Source organism: Pan troglodytes, chromosome 1, assembly GCF_028858775.2.
Source record: "Pan troglodytes isolate AG18354 chromosome 1, NHGRI_mPanTro3-v2.0_pri, whole genome shotgun sequence".
In the NCBI taxonomy this organism is placed as follows: domain Eukaryota; kingdom Metazoa; phylum Chordata; class Mammalia; order Primates; family Hominidae; genus Pan; species Pan troglodytes.
The window spans coordinates 160330802-160348094 of NC_072398.2; the positions used below are offsets into that span (position 1 = coordinate 160330802).

Sequence of the window (17293 nt, forward strand, 5' to 3'; positions counted from 1 at the left end):
ATAGAAATCAGAACATGATATCTTGAATATTCTCCATTATTCTATAACATGCTCCTTATTTTATTTTGGCTTATCTTGTCTTGTTTCTAAGGCAGATACTTCATGTTAATTGCAGATTTTCCATAGACGGCAAAATAGATTTTTTTAAATGATACATGGTAGCTCCATCTTCCTGCAGGTCACAAGGCAACCTAAGGGTATTGGGTAACCTGTGGCTATAAATTTAAAGTATTTGAATTTAAAGTATATGAATTTAAATTATAAACTTATACTTTAGGGATTGACGAATTAGCATTGGCTTAAATTTTGTTAAAATTATGCTTAAGAGTAATATAAAAGTAATATTCTCTTTGTAAGGCAGGAAAGCAGGCCAAGGGACTCAACAGCCTCTCATTGGAGTTTTCTCTCTGATTATCCCAGTACTTCACTCTCGCTCAAAATGGTTACTCCAACCACTCTTATAGCATAACCATAATTTAATGTAATATGAATAACCATATTAGCCACAGGAAAGACATTACACATATAAAATTACAGGAAAGCTGTTCCCTTACCAATAGTAGGAGCATCTAGCCTTCCCCATCAGGATGCTTCAGCTACAACTGGAAGAATAACAGACTAAAAGTAGTTCAACAATAGGAGTTTAGTAAGTCATATAAACCAAGTCTGGTAGTAGAAAGTTTTAGGGAAATCCGGCCCTTCAAAGAACAATCAGGGACCTAGGCTTGTTCTTTCTTTTTTTCTCTACTCTCTTTGGAATGCCTGCAAAGTAACTCTTCATAGTTGCAAAATTGATGTTATGCTTCTAACTATAATCATCATGTTCGCACAAGATGATAGCCAAAGAGAAAAGTCCATTTTCTCTCTCTCTCCACCTTCCCCCTTTCCTCGACTCTCAGTATAATGGAAGGTGTAAGGACTAAAATAAAGGCCAAATATTATGTATTGGTTTGACATCTCATGAAAATGCTAGAGCCTCCTATGGCCCAACTAAAATTCTTCCTCCCCACTCTGCTGCCACAGATAAGGTCCCCTAGCGAAAAGACCTTCCTTATCAAGGTGACCAGACACAGCTCCTATTCACGGTTGAGTATCAGGTTTCAGTTCCCTGACAGCCCACAGGATTATTCAAACAAGCCCGTCACATACCCCCTCAGGAACCAGGGGAGAACCACATCCTGTTGATATGACAAAGCCTGCCCCCTACTACCCCTAGTTGTTCGCCGTGGTCCCAAATGCAACACCTTCCCATGTGGCCAGGTGTGGCATGGGCTCCCCTCCACTCCCCTCCTCCTCCCCTAGAGCTATGAGTATATGTGGCCAATAAACTGCTGCAAATCTCACCTGCCCAGCTGTCTTTATATCCCTAGAGAGGGAATTCCTCACTCTCTTGCCAAGGGAGTGAATTGAAGCCAATTTTTAAAATCCTGGAAGGAAATCATTCCCTGAATTCCCTCAGAAAACTTCTATTTTCTTATGTCTCATCTACCAGAAAAAAATCAGAGTCAGCCCGGAGCTAGTCACCAGCAAAGAGGACTGTAATGATTATGACTGGCTTAGACTAGTCAGGCAGCACCCTCTGCAAAGTGCACAGAGCTGCCTGCCATCAGGACACAATTGGGGCTCTGTTAGGGAAGAAGAGGGGAAGCCCTCACACTCACCTTTTAGTATTACTAGGATTGTCTCTGCAAAGGAGAGCAGCACTATCAGGTCTGCTTCTAACATGGGAAGTCTGGTTCTTTTCATTCTGCCTGTCCCTGTAGTGGGTGTAGTAGTAAATCAAAGGTGAACGGCTGCCAAGGGGATGCAAAGAGGGATAGGCGATATCAGTATAAACACTCTGTTTGCATTTAATCCAGTCAACTTCTATGTGTGAAAGATATTAGTCTCACTCTGCTGATGGAGAATTAAAGCTTTGCACTAAGTTCAAGGGCACCACATACTAAGTAGTGGATTTGGGATTCAAATGTGGGTCTGTCTGACCACAGAGCTTAAGCTCTCTTGTCACTACACAGATCAGGTGGGCTGAGGCATGAATCTCAATGTCACAGGAGGCTGCTGACGGTGAGAAAATAAGCTGCTGACACTAGAAAACTTGCTTTAGTAGCATGAAATCCAACCAAATGAGGCCCTGGGGGTTTCTTTGGGACAAGAAAATAAGAACCCACTGGAGTAAAGTGAGTTTTCTACATAGATATATCGAACTTACAAGCCAGCTCTCAGTCATCTGGGAACTGATTACACAATCTGAAGATTAAAATTCACCTCTGCTTCCTCTTCTACCTGAGCCCTACATTTTGGTCATTCTCCTAAACAGAAAAGAAGTACATAAATATGCTACTGAAATCAGTCACCTTGGTAATCGATTAATAGATTTGATAAATTTTCTCTAAGGGAGAAGAGTTCATGTAAATCGCTTTGAGGATATCTATGGATTCTGAGTCATAGCTTTTTTAAAGCGGATATAATGTGTTTATTTTAATTCAATAATTCCAGTCTTTGTTCCAGTATTTTAAATCATTTCTTTTCGAAGCTCTCATTTGAATCTACTTCATAACAGAATTAGTAAAGTAAATGAGAAGATAAAGAAGTAAGCATATTTGTGTAATCAAATTAAATTATGTATGATTTTAAAATAAAAAAGACAAAGCTAAGTGTAGTAGGCTGAATAATGGCTCCTATAGAGACCCACATTGTAATCCCTGGAACCTGTGAATGTTGCCTTATAGAGCAAATGAGATTTTGCAGATGTGATTATTTTAAGGATCTTGAGTTGGGGAGAGCAGCCCGGATTATCCAGGTGAGCCTTAAATGTAATCACAAAAGTCCTTATAAGAGGGGCGCAGAGGGAGATGACTTTCTGACTGCAGAAGACAGGCCAGGTGCTACGGGAAGCAAAGATCGGAACGGTACGCTTTGAAGATGGAGACAGAAGTCACAAGCAGAGGGACGCAGGCAGCCACAAGAAGCTGAGAAGGGCAAGGAAACAAATCCTCCCACTCAGAGCCTTAAAAAGCCCTGCTGATACTTTGACTTTAGCCCCGTGAAACTGATTTCAGACTTCTGAGCTCTAGAACTGTAGGAGGTAAACAATAATTTCTAACAAGGCAGAAAAAGAAAGACTTGAAGACAAGTAAACTGATTTTGAGTATCAGGTCCTCCAGTCATTAGCTGTGTCACCTTGGATAGATCAGCAGTTTAGAAGGCAAGTATTAAACCTCTCTGAACCTGTCTATTAATCCATAAAAGGGGTGATGACAATAACTGTTGTATTAGAGTTCACCAGAGAAAGAGAACCAATAGGATGGATATACAGAGAGAGATTTATTTTAAGGAATTATCTCCTGCAATTTTAGAAGCTTGACAAGTCTAAAATCTGCAGGGTAGGCCGGCAGGCTGGAGAGTCGGGGAAGAGTTTCAGTGTGGGTCCACAGGCAAACAGCTGGCAGAATTCCTTCTTATTAGTGGGAGTCGATCTTTTTCTCTTAAGGCCTTCATCTGATTGGATGAGGCCCATTCACATTATGGAGGGTAATCTGCTTTACTCAAAATCTACCAATTTAAATATTAATCTCATCTAAAAATACTTTCATGGAAACATCTAGAATAATGTTTGACTAAATATCTGTGTACCATAGCCTAGCCAAATTGACACACAAAATTTACTGTCACAAACACCTGATGGGATTATTATGAAAATAAATGAGAGAATATATGCAAAACACAAAGCAGGATAAAAACATCTGATACTATTAACATTACTGCTCATGAAAGGAAACATGATATACTACCAAAGGGCATCAGTTTTGTGATGAGACAACTCTGAATTCAGATTCTAACTTGATCACTCACTGCATCCATCACTTTATGATCTTAACCTCTCTGCCTATCAGCTTCCTCCTTTATAAAACATGATTTTTGAAACCTAGCTTATTTTGGTATGTGAGAGTTAAATAAAATATTAATTCAATGAAAAAAAGTATTTTGCTAATTGAAAACATGTGAATGTTCCTCTTTCCCCTCCATCCTCCCCAGTTGTGCCCCTCTTAGCTTCACTAGACTTTGCACCCCTGTGGCTTCCCGTGATGCTATTGCCCAACTGAAAGGACCTGAGGAGAAGGACAATAGAGAGGAGAGTAAGGTCTAAATGTTTACCATTGAGTGTCTTCACTAAAAACATAACCCTCTGGGAAAAACATATTTCAATAAACACTATTTTAACATAAGATTTCATTTTATGAAGTGACTCCCACATCCTGGCTGATGGCCCATGCTAGCTAGCGAGGATTTGCCAATCTGTTTTCAAAAAATTCTGTTAAGAAAAAATGTTATAGACAGATGCATTCCCAAGACTGTATATGCTGGAGTCAGCCAATTTGGCAATTACATTGTAATTTTCATTCCATATTTATTCTTTCTACTGTAACAGTATCCAACAAGATTTCAGTGAAGGGTAAAGAACTAGAGAAGTGGAAAGAACACTGGCTCCGGGGTCATTTTGAGCCTGGTTTGGATCCAAGTTCAGCCACTTTTGAACTGTGTAACCCCAAATAAGGCTCCAGGGCTTGATTTCCTCTTCTAAAAATGGAGATGATGATAGTGCTACTGTTCCAGATGGTTGCAAGAGTTAGAAATAATAACTGCGAGGTATCTGGCATGTAAAAAAATAAATGTTCTGACAATACACTATTGTCATCATAGGGAGTTTTCTAGAGTCTGGAAAGGACTCTAAGAGATAGGTTTTAGTATAAGGGATATCAGAAAATCTCAGCAAACTGTGGAGTAAAGAATAATAGGTTGAGCTCAGTGGACAGAACTGGCAAATGAAAATAAAACAAGTAATGTCTCTCCTCCTGAGAAAGGTTCATTTAACTAAAAACCAAAGTTAATGAAGCATTTGTGAGACTCTTAAGTTTGTTATAATACAAAGTCCCTAATATCTAAAGAACTGAAATAAAATTTCAACAATTCCTGGCTTTTCTACTCTGGCTAGAAAAGAACTTCTTTCCTTGGCATCCACAGAATCTATGTGATGAAGTAGAAGCGGACCCACGCTGGGATTGAAGGCCAATGGCTTCTAGTTTAAGCTCCGGCAGTGAGTTACTGCACGGTAGAACAGACAATTTCCCAAGAAAAGAGTAAACAAAAGAAATCTGGAATCACTCACCCAAGGATACATATATCAGAATCAGTTTTATTATAAATAAAAGGGAACCCAAAGGAATTCTGGCTTAAGCAAGATAGGGTAGAGAGGAGATAGTTGGTCCAGAACTTGTTTGGTGACTCCACAATCATTATCCATTCTAATTTTGCGCTCTCTGTCTATATTTCATTCTCTAGATTGCTCATGGATATCTACTAGGATATCTACTGGATATATTGTTAGGATATAGATATATTGGCAGATACCTACTAGGATATCTACTGGATATATTGCTAAGATATATTACTAATACCAATAGCTAAAATATCTAGAGGACAAAAGAAATCCTGTCATGTTTAGCGCATTTTTCTAGTCATCAAATATTTACTGAGCACCTGCTATGAACTGGGTACTGTTCTAGGTACTAGGGACACATTCTAGTAGATAATAAGCAAACAATCAAATAAATAATATGTGGAATGCCATGAGAAAAACATAAATGCATGAATGCATGTTGTACCACTCAGAGTCCTACATGCAGATGGCTGTATCCAGTAGTTGTCTCAGCAGGAAGGGATCCAAGAGCTGATGGAGAACTCACAGAAAACCTCCAGAACTATACTATAAAACTGATCTGAAAGGAAGCTGCAGCTGCTGCTGCCGCCACTGACCTTTACACCACACTGCCTTTGACACAGGCAAAGGCTGCTTTTGCTCCAGCCAACACGGAAGCTTGGGGCTCCTGCTGACACTTACATTGGCAAAAGGAGTGCCCATGTTCAGCCTGCTTGTCACACAGCTGCCTTCCAAATCAAAGCCTTCCATCTGATCAGTGGTATCCGCACTCCTCTGGTGAGGGGGGCTGGAAATTCCAGATTTTTTTTTAATTCTGCATTCGAAAAATTGGAGTTTACATTAGATTCGCAATATAGGAAACTACTAAAATGAGAAGGGGGTATGCAAAATATTTGGGAAAATCATACATGACAGATATCCACTGTTGAGTAAAGTAAGCTGGAGAGTAAGGGGGTGTTAATTTAGATGGTGTGGTCAGGGAAGACTTCCTTGAGAAGGCAGTATTTGAACACAGACCTGGAGGAAATAAAAAAGCAAATGCAAAGGCCTTGAGAAAATAGCATATTTGGTATACCTGAGCAACAGAAAACAGATCAGTGTACCCAGAGCAGAGTTATTGAGGGGGCTAGAGAGAGGAGACAAAGTCAGAGGATAATGAAGGAGGCAGTCAATCAGGAAGTAGTAGCATTTTGTTGGCTATGATAAGGAGGCATTTAAAGCCAGTTTCTCCATCCTATTAGTTTAAGTACAGGCTAACTAAATATAAGTTGGAGGCAGGGGAAATAATTCAATATTCCTTCTATCATGCCTAACATCGGTGGCTTTCAGGACCCTTGTCCTTTGCCAGCTCCCTCCTCCAATCCGCCCTCCCCCAGGCCAAAGTAAATATGCTTTTATATTGTCTACATTGATTTGATTCCCAGTTTTCTTTCTTTCAAGGTCTTCTTTCTTATTTTCTGTATCATAACCTGTGCTCCAGTAAGGAACTAGTTGAAATGGGACAGAACACCAGAGAGTTATTTATAGAAGGTGAGGCCATATTAGTCCATTCTCGCACTGCTATGAAGAACTACTTGAGACTGGGTAATTTATAAAGGAAAGAGGTTTAATTGGTTCATGGTTCTGCAGGCTGTACAGGAAGCATGGATTGGGAGGCCTCAGAAAACTTACAATCATGGCAGAAGGCAAAGGGAAAGCAGGCACGTCTTACATTGGATGGAACAGGAGAAAGAGAGTGAGGTGGAAGGTGCTACACACTTTTAAACAACCAGATCTCTCAAGAATGCACTTATTGTTATGAGGACAGCACCAAAGGGGAAATCCACTCCCATAATTCAAACACTTCCCACCAGGCCCCATGTCCAACACTGGGGATTACAATTTGGCAAGAGATTTGGGCAGGGGCACAGAGCAAACCAGGAAAAGAATTCATCCTAAGGAAAGTGAGAGTCAAGTCACACTAATTAGATTCAGAGAAAAGTGGGTAAGGAGCGAAGGGATGATTTAGGTACCACCATTTCTGGAATGAAGATTCTTCTTAATCCACCCAGGACAGGACTCATTTGTGCCCTAAGGCATACAACTACAATTTTAAAAGAGTGAAATACTCTAAGATCTGCACTGGTGCAAGATGGCAACACACTGATCCCAGCAACTTGTGCAGTGGTGAGCAAGGACAGGAATGACCTCTGAAGAGATAAATGAGTTATAGAATAGATATTGGCAGTAACCAAGAACAGGGTTTATATTTAGCACACTATGTTAGAGCTGCCTCTTTGGACATCATTAAAAACAGAAAATATTGGCTGGACACAGTGGCTCATGCCTGTAATCCCAGCCCTTTGGGAGGCCAAGGCGGGTGGATCACCTGAGGTCAGGAGTTCGAGACCAGCCTGGCCAACATGGTGAAACCCCATCTCTACTAAAAATACAAAAATTAGCTGGGTGTGGAGGGGGACGCCTGTAATCCCAGCTACTTGGAAGGCTGAGGCAGGAGATTCACTTGAACCCGGGAGGCAGAGGTTGCAATGAGCTGAAATTGCACCATTGCACTCCAGCCTGGGTGACAGAGTAAGACTCTGTCTCAAAAAAAAAAAAAAAAACGCAGAAAATAATCATAGAAACCTAGTGCAGGAAATGAAAAACTTGGCTAACGTGAGGCAGCAAAAAGGACCAGTTTATGAGTCAGTGAAATTAGATTTGCGGAAATCCAGCTCTACTTGGAACAAATATAAAAGCTTTTAGTCTCCTTTGAATGGGAAGGACTGAAGCCAGAAAAATGACAATGACCCTCTGACATTACACAGGTTATATGAAAATCATGCCTAAATATTAGAAGTTAGGGCAATTCCTTCATGATTTAACAATATGTTTCGGACATCTTGAGGAAAGAAGAGACTTGTGCAAAAAAAAGTCTAGGGCTTGGGATGGGGATTGGAGGTAGTTATTGATATCCTATAGTTAATCTCAGTTACTCTGCTTCTTCCTCAAAACAAAATTATTTAGATCACAAATCTATTAACAACTAGGTAGAAATGCAAAGCCTTTGACTAGTTGTTCAGGCTGTGCATTGAATAAAGACACTACATCCAAGGGATATATTTCACACCAGTGCCAGAATTAAAAATTTGCTTTTGTAACTCTTCTTGCTATAGTTAACAGTTGCTTCGGGGTAAAAGTCATTTTTTTCCTATGTCTAGGAATTTGGTTTGTATATGAGATAAATAAGTATAAACCAAAGCCAAATAGCCTTCAGGCTACCTTTATTCTGAGAAATAACCCTTCAGGGCTTGCTTTGCTCCAAATTAAAGAATGTATTTGGTTCAATTTTCCTTCTTCAAGTCAAGAAAGCAAATGGCAACCAAATGTCCCAGCAGTGGAGAGCTTATTTAAGTGACCTCTTTATTCTATCCAGCAGGCTACCATCAGAAAGCCCTCCTTTTCCAGACCTTGTCATCTTTACTACTCAGAGTACCAGGATTTCTAGGCAACCCACACTGCTGGGACAGCTTTGGAGCTAGGCAAGCAAGGATCTAGCCAATCCCAGGATCACAGAGGGAAAACTCTTACAACTGCCACTTGTTCACAAATGTTCCATATTTCTTCTGATTCCCTGTGAAGCCTTGACCTCCTAGAATCCTCAAGCCTCTGTGAGTACATTGGACATGGGGTGCTGGAACACTCATTATATAGGCCCCTAATACTTAGAGCTTCAAGCCTCTGTGTCAGCTGCTCAGGGCCATACCACTTAAACACTGAGCAAACATGCAGTTTATTGACTTCATCAAGCCTCTGACACTAGTTGGACCTCAGCCTGCCAAGGCCCTTGAATCAAAAAGAGTCAACCAAATTACATCCTTTCTCTGTGTCACCTTCAACCACTGGTTTAAAGCCAACATTCCAGACCACTGTGATCTCATTCAGTCTGTGCTTTGTTAACTCTAGTATCCCTATGAATGTATAAGCATTCCTGACCATTCATCTTGCCTACAATAAAAATGTCAGTTGCCCTAATTTTCACACTGTCTGTGGGAAAGCAATGTGCTGCTTCTGTTTGGCTTGATTAGATGGCGATCCCCCAACTTCTGAGGAACTGGCCAACACTAATGGGAGTCACATTGCTTGAGGTCTCTGAGTAGTTGTTCATACTGTGCATTGCATAAAGACTCTAGTATTTATGCAAATGTACATAAATACTGATTTGCATTATTTGCATATTTGCATTATTGCAAATCAGTAGCCATCCAAATGTCCATACTTTTTGCCCATTGGGGTTACTCAACAATTGTCTGTTGAAAGAATGTATGCAAATGAATGTATAAAAATATATTTCTACATCTAGACTTGAAAAGTCTATCTTGTAGTGCCAAGAACAGAAAGAAAATAAGCATGTATTGATCTCTGCTGAGATCAATGTCTTATCTACATTATTTCAGCCAACCATATAAATTAGATATCATCCTCACCCACCATCTTACCAATGAGGAAAGTGAAGTTCAGAGAGGTCATTTACACAGCTATTAAGTAACAGAAGTGGAGTTTAAACCCAGATCTATCTGTCTTCAAAGCCCCCACTTTTTCCATAATAAATGCTTCATGCCGACTTTTTAAGAGCTATAGTGTATTTTGAGGATTTTTAAAGAGTTTTTTATGAGGGATGACATTTTTTTAAAAGCCTGTTACATAGTAAATGAACTGAAAATGGTTTCCAAGTGAGACAAGATGGCAGGGGAGGCCATCAAGAAGGTACTGACTCGGCTTCCTGCTGACCTCCGACTGTGACGCTGGGAAGGTGTGGAAGAGGAACGAGTTGATAAGCTGGGGGGGAGTCCACTGTCACTGAGTCCACTGCTCAGGGCCATACCACTTGAGCACTGAGCAAACATGCAGTTTATTTACCTCATCAAGCCTCTGACACTGCTTGGACCTCAGCCCTCCAAGGTCCTTGAATCAAAAAGAGTCAACCAAATTACGTCCTTTCTCTGTGTCACCTTCAACCACTGGTTTAAAGCCAACATTCCAGACTACTGTGATCTCATTCAGTCTGTGTTTTGTTAACTCTATTAATATCTTAGTATCTCTATTAACGTATAAGCGTTCCTGACCATTCAGCCTTGCTTACAATACAAATGTCAGTTGCCCTAATTTTCACATGGTTTGTGGGAAACCAATGCACTGCTTCTGTTTGGCTTGATTAGATGGCATTGATCCCCCAACTTCTGAGGAACTGGCCAACACTAATGGGAGTCACATTGCTTGAGTGCAGTAGGTCTCTGAGCGGTTGTTTATACTGTGCATTGCCACGTCTGGTACTGAGCAGTTAATGATTATTCACTCAAGTGTTTAGATGTAGGCTTTGCATACAAATTGCTTCAACTACATGACTAACTAACTGAACTTCTTGAGAAATTAGAAACTTAAGCTGAAATGTGGTTGAGTATTTATATGCACTATGAGGCTAGTTTTTCACATTCTTTTAAAGTTAAGGGGCAGGGGAGGCAGTGGTTACTGAAACCAGTAAAGAGATGCACTATGTAAGTTATCTGGTATGATATAAAGACATTTGATTAAATTTGGGTGATTTAAAACATTGTTTTCCAGAATGAAAATCACAAAGATTCACTTTCGTGAAAACGTTTGCTAGGTATCCTATTATCTCCAATTAATTAAAAACAAAATTTAAAAAAATGAATGCATCCCCCTTCTCCAAATAAAACAAAGCTCTAATTTTGTCTGTAAACTGAAGTTCAGATCACACATAATTTTTATCTCAGAATCCTTTGGGCTAACATTGAGGACTAGAACAACCAAAACTATTCAATTATGATTTTTTTAAAGAATGATGTTTTAAAACTTACCAGTCAGGCATTAGAAAAGTTATCAAATCTTTTCACAGTATCAGATTTGGCAAATTTGCATCAAGGTAACGTGGCAAAAATCATGTAATTCAAACCGTCAACTCATTTGTCTCCCTTATATCTTCTTTCACATACTAGGTGACTGAGTAACATGCATTAACTTGTATTCTGAGGGAGGAGCAGATCTTTATGAGACACTTGACTAAATGGCCGTGAAAGAAAATAAGGCACTTTCTTTTCTTTAGACTTATTCCAATACTTAATCTACTATGCAATAGATATTCACCGTTTTGTATCCAGCTAGCTTTAGTTTAATAGCCACTGCTTTGTCTTTCTGTTACACATACAGTTTTGATTTATTTACAATATATGCTGTGCCATTTTGATTTTTATGTTGTTTGGTTGGTTGAATAATTCGTGACACTTGAGGTGATAGTTGTTAAAAACAATACCAGTATTTGATCCAGTTTCATCTCAACTATGTTATACCTGGACATTTTAGATGTTTATCAGAGGTCTTTTGAGGGAAGAAAGGATATGTATGAGATAATAAATGTGTGACATTTATGGGTAACGTTGGCTCTGAGCAAACTTTTGAAAACTCAGTTGACAAAATTTCGGATCAACTGAAAAAAAGCATGACTTTTGAAATCTCTGAACGCCTTGGTTCTCAGTATTATCATTTCTTGAATTTATTTCTCATTAAAATATGTAGTTTTTAAGACTTTTTTCTAAAAGTATTATGTAATTTTTTTGGAGTGGGTAGATGGGAGTGTCGCTTGTATGTTATCGTACAGTTGACATATATTTTTGTCTATTCTTTATTATCTTAGTAATTTCATGCTATATATACCATAAGCAACTACTATACCCTATGAGAAACATGTAAGATAATGTATTTACAGCCATTGTTACAAGTTTATAATGTATTTTTCTATTTTGTTTTATATGTATGTTATATAACATTCAAAAAGAATTTTGTTCTTGACTGAGGAAATGATACAAAATGCAGAATTCACAATTTTGATAACTGAAAATTGCCAATTGTTTTGCACTACTTTATTATATTGGGTGTCTTGTCTTTTTTTGGGCTTTTAGTTAGCTAATGAATGGCTACATTAGCACTTTTGGGTTTTAGTTGGGATTTTACATAGCTTACATTTTAATTCTTTGGTTCTGTGCTGTTTCTGTTAACCCACAGCACTATTTTAATAAATGTTATTATACCAACCTACTAAAAAAAATACATATGTTACTTGTCACTTCCAGGTTGTAAAGATACCAGATATACCCTATTTGTCAGATAAAGCTTAGAATTTTCAGTGAGAGCCTGGAACATAGCAGACACTCTAAATATTTATCAAATATACTAAATAAATAAGGAAATAAATGTTTTTCTTTTATATATACACTGGAAGTGAGGGCCACAAATGGAAAAATAAAGCACATATCTTTTTCTTTTTCTTTCTTTAAAGATCATTTTAGTCATTGATGCAAACTACACCTTCATATATATGACAGTCTCTTGTTCAAAGTCCACAGGTAACCATAGTAGCAGAGTGGTAGTGACTTCATGCAGGCATAAGGCATCCTACTGAGAAGTAAATAAGCTACCTAGTTAACAGTATTGATTAGCTATAATTACTTGACTATGATTTTTATATAGTCTCCCTTAAATTATCAAATAACCAAAGTGCACCGCAGTTCACTTGATCAATAACTGTAAAGTCAAAACAGATATTCTAAACTTTGCCTGCAACAAAATTATTTTATAAGTCAGCAATCAGCAAGAAGTTTAAAAGAGAAGTTGCCAGAGCTTCCTTCTTATTATGCTACCTAAGATAATTACCTTACTTTCTTTGTCTCTGGGCATTAATAAAAATATATTAATGTTTAATGATGATGGCAGTAGTAGCTAAGACTTATTGAGCACTAACCAATTTGTACTTTACCTACGTTATCTCATTTAATCATCATCTTATAAGATTGTCTCATCTCCATCTCACAGATGGCGAAAAGTGAGCTTCAGACTTGCCAAGTAAGACAGGTAATAATAAGTGTCATTCCCAGAGATCCCAAGCTGAAGCAGTCTTATTCTTATGGAAACAGGCTTTCATAGTTTCATCAGTTGACCAATTTTCAAAGCTCTGTGAGCCATTTGTAGAGAAAACATCAGAACTGTAAGAGCTAAGTCCCTCTAGGTGATTACCCTTGTGCAAGTAATTTGATGAAATAATAATATTAAACACAATTTTTTCATTTGTTTATTGTCTGGGATATAAGTTTCATGATGGCAGAAAACAGGTCTTTCATCTTCAGAGCTGGATTATCTTGCCAGGCACATAGTAGGTGCTCAATAGTTATTCAGTGAGAGTGTGGGTAGACAAATAAATCATGTACTGTCAAAAATTATACATTTCACAGAAATATGTTTTTTTATTTTAAATTACTAAAGATGTACCTGGTAAACATTCAAAAAGATGTACCTTTTTGAATGCCGCAGAATAGTGAATATAGCTTAAAAATGGAAATTTGCTTTTATTTAAGTGAACATGTAGTAACACTGTGTAAAACATCATTTGTCATAAAGAAAATATTCTTATAAATAGTTCACACAATTTTAGATTTTGGAAAAATTTCAAAAAAAATAAATTAAAAAAAAATTTTTAATGACCAAACAGCCAAAACAATCTTGAGGGAAAAAAAAACAAAACTAGAGGCCTCAAAAGTTCTGATTTTAAAATATATTTCAAAACGATAGTAATCCAAACAGTAAGGTACTGGTAGAAAGACAAACATATAGTCCTGTAGAATGGAATAGAGCCCAAAAATAAGCCCTTTCATATATGGTCAAATAATCTTTGACAAACATGCCCAGGCTATACAACGGAGAAAGACTAGTCTCTTCAATAAACAGTATTGGGAAAATTAGATATCCACATGACAAAAAATTCGTTAAATTCTAATTTTAAACTATATACAAAAATTAATTCAAAATGGACCTAGCCATAAGACCTGAAACTATAGAACTCCTAGAAGAAAACATAGGAAAAAAGCTTCATGACATTAGTCTTGGCAATAATTTTTTGGAAATGACACCAAAAGTACAGGTAACAGAAGCAGAAATAGACAAATGAACTACATCAAAATTTAAAGTGTGTGACAAAGGAAATAAACAGTAGAGTAAAAAGGTAACTTACAAAATAAGAGAAAATCTTTGCAAACCATATATCTAAGTGGTTAATAACCAGAATATACAACTCAACAACTGCTCAACAAATAACCTAATTAAGAGATGAGACTGGTGGCTCACTCCTGTAATTCCAATTACTAGGGAGGCTGAGGCAGGAGGATTGCTTGAGACCAGGAGTTTGAGACCAGCCCTGGTAACATAGTGAAACTGTCTCTAAAAAATAAAAAATTAGTCAGGTTCAGTGATCTGTGTCTGTAGTCCCAGTTACTCAAGAGGCTGAAGCAAGAGGATTGCTTGACCCCAGGAGTTCAAGGCTGCAGTAAGCTGTAATTGTGCCACTGTACTCCAGCCTAGGCAACAGAGAAAGACCCTTTTTTTTGGTGGCGGGGAGGCGGGGGAAGGAAATGGACAAAGGACTTGAATAGACATTTATCCAAAGAAGATATACAAATGCCCATCAAGCAAATGAAAGATGCTAAACATCACTAATCATCAGGAAAATATAAATTAAAACCACAATAAGATATCACCTCACAATTGTCAGGATGGCTTCTATCAAAAAAAAAAGAAAATAAAACAGAAAATAACAAGGGTTGGTGAGGATGTAAAGAATTTGGAACCCTTGGGAACACTGTTGGTGAGAATGTAAAATGGTTCAGCTACTATAGAAAACATTATGGAGATTCCTTAAAATATTAAATATACAATCACCATATGATCCAGCAATCCCACTTCTGGAAATAGTCCCAAAAAAATTGAAAATATCAAAGAGATATTTGCACACCCATGTTCATTGTGGCATTATTCACAATAGCCAAGAGTTGGAAGCAACCTAAATATATATGACAGATGAATGGATAAATAAAATGTGATATACATAACATACAATGGAATATTATTCAGCTTTAAAAAAAAGAAAGCCCTACCAAATGCTACAAAACCTTTAGGACATTACACTAACTGAAATAAGCCAATTATAAAAAGATAAATGATTCCACTTATATGAGATATCTAAAGTAGTCAACTCTTGGAAACGGAAAACAGAATGGTGGTTGCCAGAGGCAGAAAACATGGGGATAATGGAAGATGTTAACAGACACAGAGTTTCAGTTTTGCAAGATGAAAAAGTGCTATGGACCTGTTGCACAACAATGTACATATAGGTAGTGCTATTGTACTATACACATAAAAATGGTTAACATGGTAAATTTTATGTTTTTGCCACATACAAAAACCCATATAATTGCCAACTTCTCATTATGTAAAACATGTATATTGTTTTTAAAACCAAACAATCAACCAACCCTCTACTTCATTAGCCTTTTATAAAAGATAGTACATTTTACAACCAAATAACAGACACAACCTAATCTCAGAGTAAAAGATACCACTCTGGACTGGAGCTCACCTCTCCCGGCTGTGGGATGCTGAAGCCATGCAGATGCAGAGCAAAGCGGGCAGCTGCTGGCTGTGAGGAGACTGTGGAAGGTGTGAGGAGGATGTGCGTTAATAAAAATATCCACAGAGAACACTGAAAACTCAGTGGATTCAAAGTCCATTAAAAATTTGGAACCAAAGATCATACATGGAAGCAAATCAATGGGCTCTGGAATATCCTTGGACAACAGTTATAAAACGGATTGTCCTGAAATGAGTGTATGTATTATATAATAATTAATGATAAGAATAAGTGGAATCATAAAAGCACTGGAATGGCATCTTGGTCTGGTACAGATGTCAATGTGGCAAACCTCAGGGAAACACTCACAACCTTGAAATATGAAGTCAGGAATAAAAATCATCTTACATGTCAAGAAATTGTGGAATTGATGCACAGTGTTTCTTAAGAAGATCACAGCAAAAGGAGCAGTTTTGTTTGTGTGCTTTGGAGCCATGGTGAAGAAGGAATAATTTTTGGAACAAATGGACCTGTTGACCAGAAAAAGGTAACAAGTTTTTTCAGAGGGGATTGTTGTAGAAGTCTAACTGGAAAACCCAAGCTTTTCATTATTCAGGCCTGCCATGGTACAGAACTGGATTCTGGCATTGAGACTGACAGTGGTATTGATGATGACATGGCGTGTCATAAAATACCAGTGAAGGCCGAATTTTTGTATGCATATGAGACATCATTTGCTAATAAATTGAGACTGGAGAACCAAAGAAAGATAGGAGTGAGAGATGACCCTAAGATTCTTTACCAACTCAGTAGATTAAATGCCATTTACTATGATGGAGAAGACTATAGAAGGAGTATAATTGGAGGAAGGTGAGAAATAAGAAGTTCACTTTTGGTCACTTTAAATTTGAGATGCTTGTGCAACATCCAATCAGATATTAGAAGTAATCTATAGTTCAAAGAAAATTCTGAGCTGGAAAAATACTTTGGGTATAATCAGCAGATAGGAGTTATTAAAGTCTTGAAATGCAAGTGTGAGTATAGGTAGAGAAAAGAAGAGATTGAGGACTGAGTCCTGGGTACTTCAACATGTAAAAGTCTGGAAGAGAAAGATAATGCAGCAAAGGAAGCTTAGCAATAGTGGAATGGGGGACTTCATGGGGGATATCTTCAAAGTCAAGTAAAGACATGTTTTCAAGGAGAAAGTGAACAATTCTATCATGACCTCTTGAAATGAGGACTGAATATTGACATTGACTTTGGCAATGTCAATATTAGAGGTCTTTGGTAATCTGAATAAGAGTTGTCTGTGTGCACTGATGGGGAGTAAGGCTAAATTGGAGTGGTTCCCAGAGAGAACTAGAGGTAAAGAGAGGATCGCATCTATAAACAATTTTTTCAGGGAGCTTCTGTGAAAGGGAAAACCATGGGATCTCCGCTACAGGAAGATGTGGCATCTCGGGATAATGTTTTATTTAAGATTATAAATGTTATATCATGTTTTTATGTGACTGGAAAAGAATTAAACAACTAGGAATGATAGTGGATAATTATAGAAGCAAACACTGTGAGTAGGCAAGAGGGGATTGAATGCAGTGCCTGAGAGGATGGTTTGACCTAAAATA

At 37.9% G+C, this 17293-nt stretch overlaps 1 protein-coding gene and 1 pseudogene across 5 annotated transcripts in view; one reads left to right on the forward strand and one right to left on the reverse strand.

The window, feature by feature from the left end:
* Positions 1–17293, reverse strand: part of LOC107967080 (embryonic stem cell-related gene protein-like) — a 199325-nt gene that overhangs the window by 110811 nt on the left and 71221 nt on the right. The window lies entirely within an intron of this gene.
* On the forward strand, positions 15779–16542 carry LOC100612080 (caspase-3-like; annotated as a pseudogene).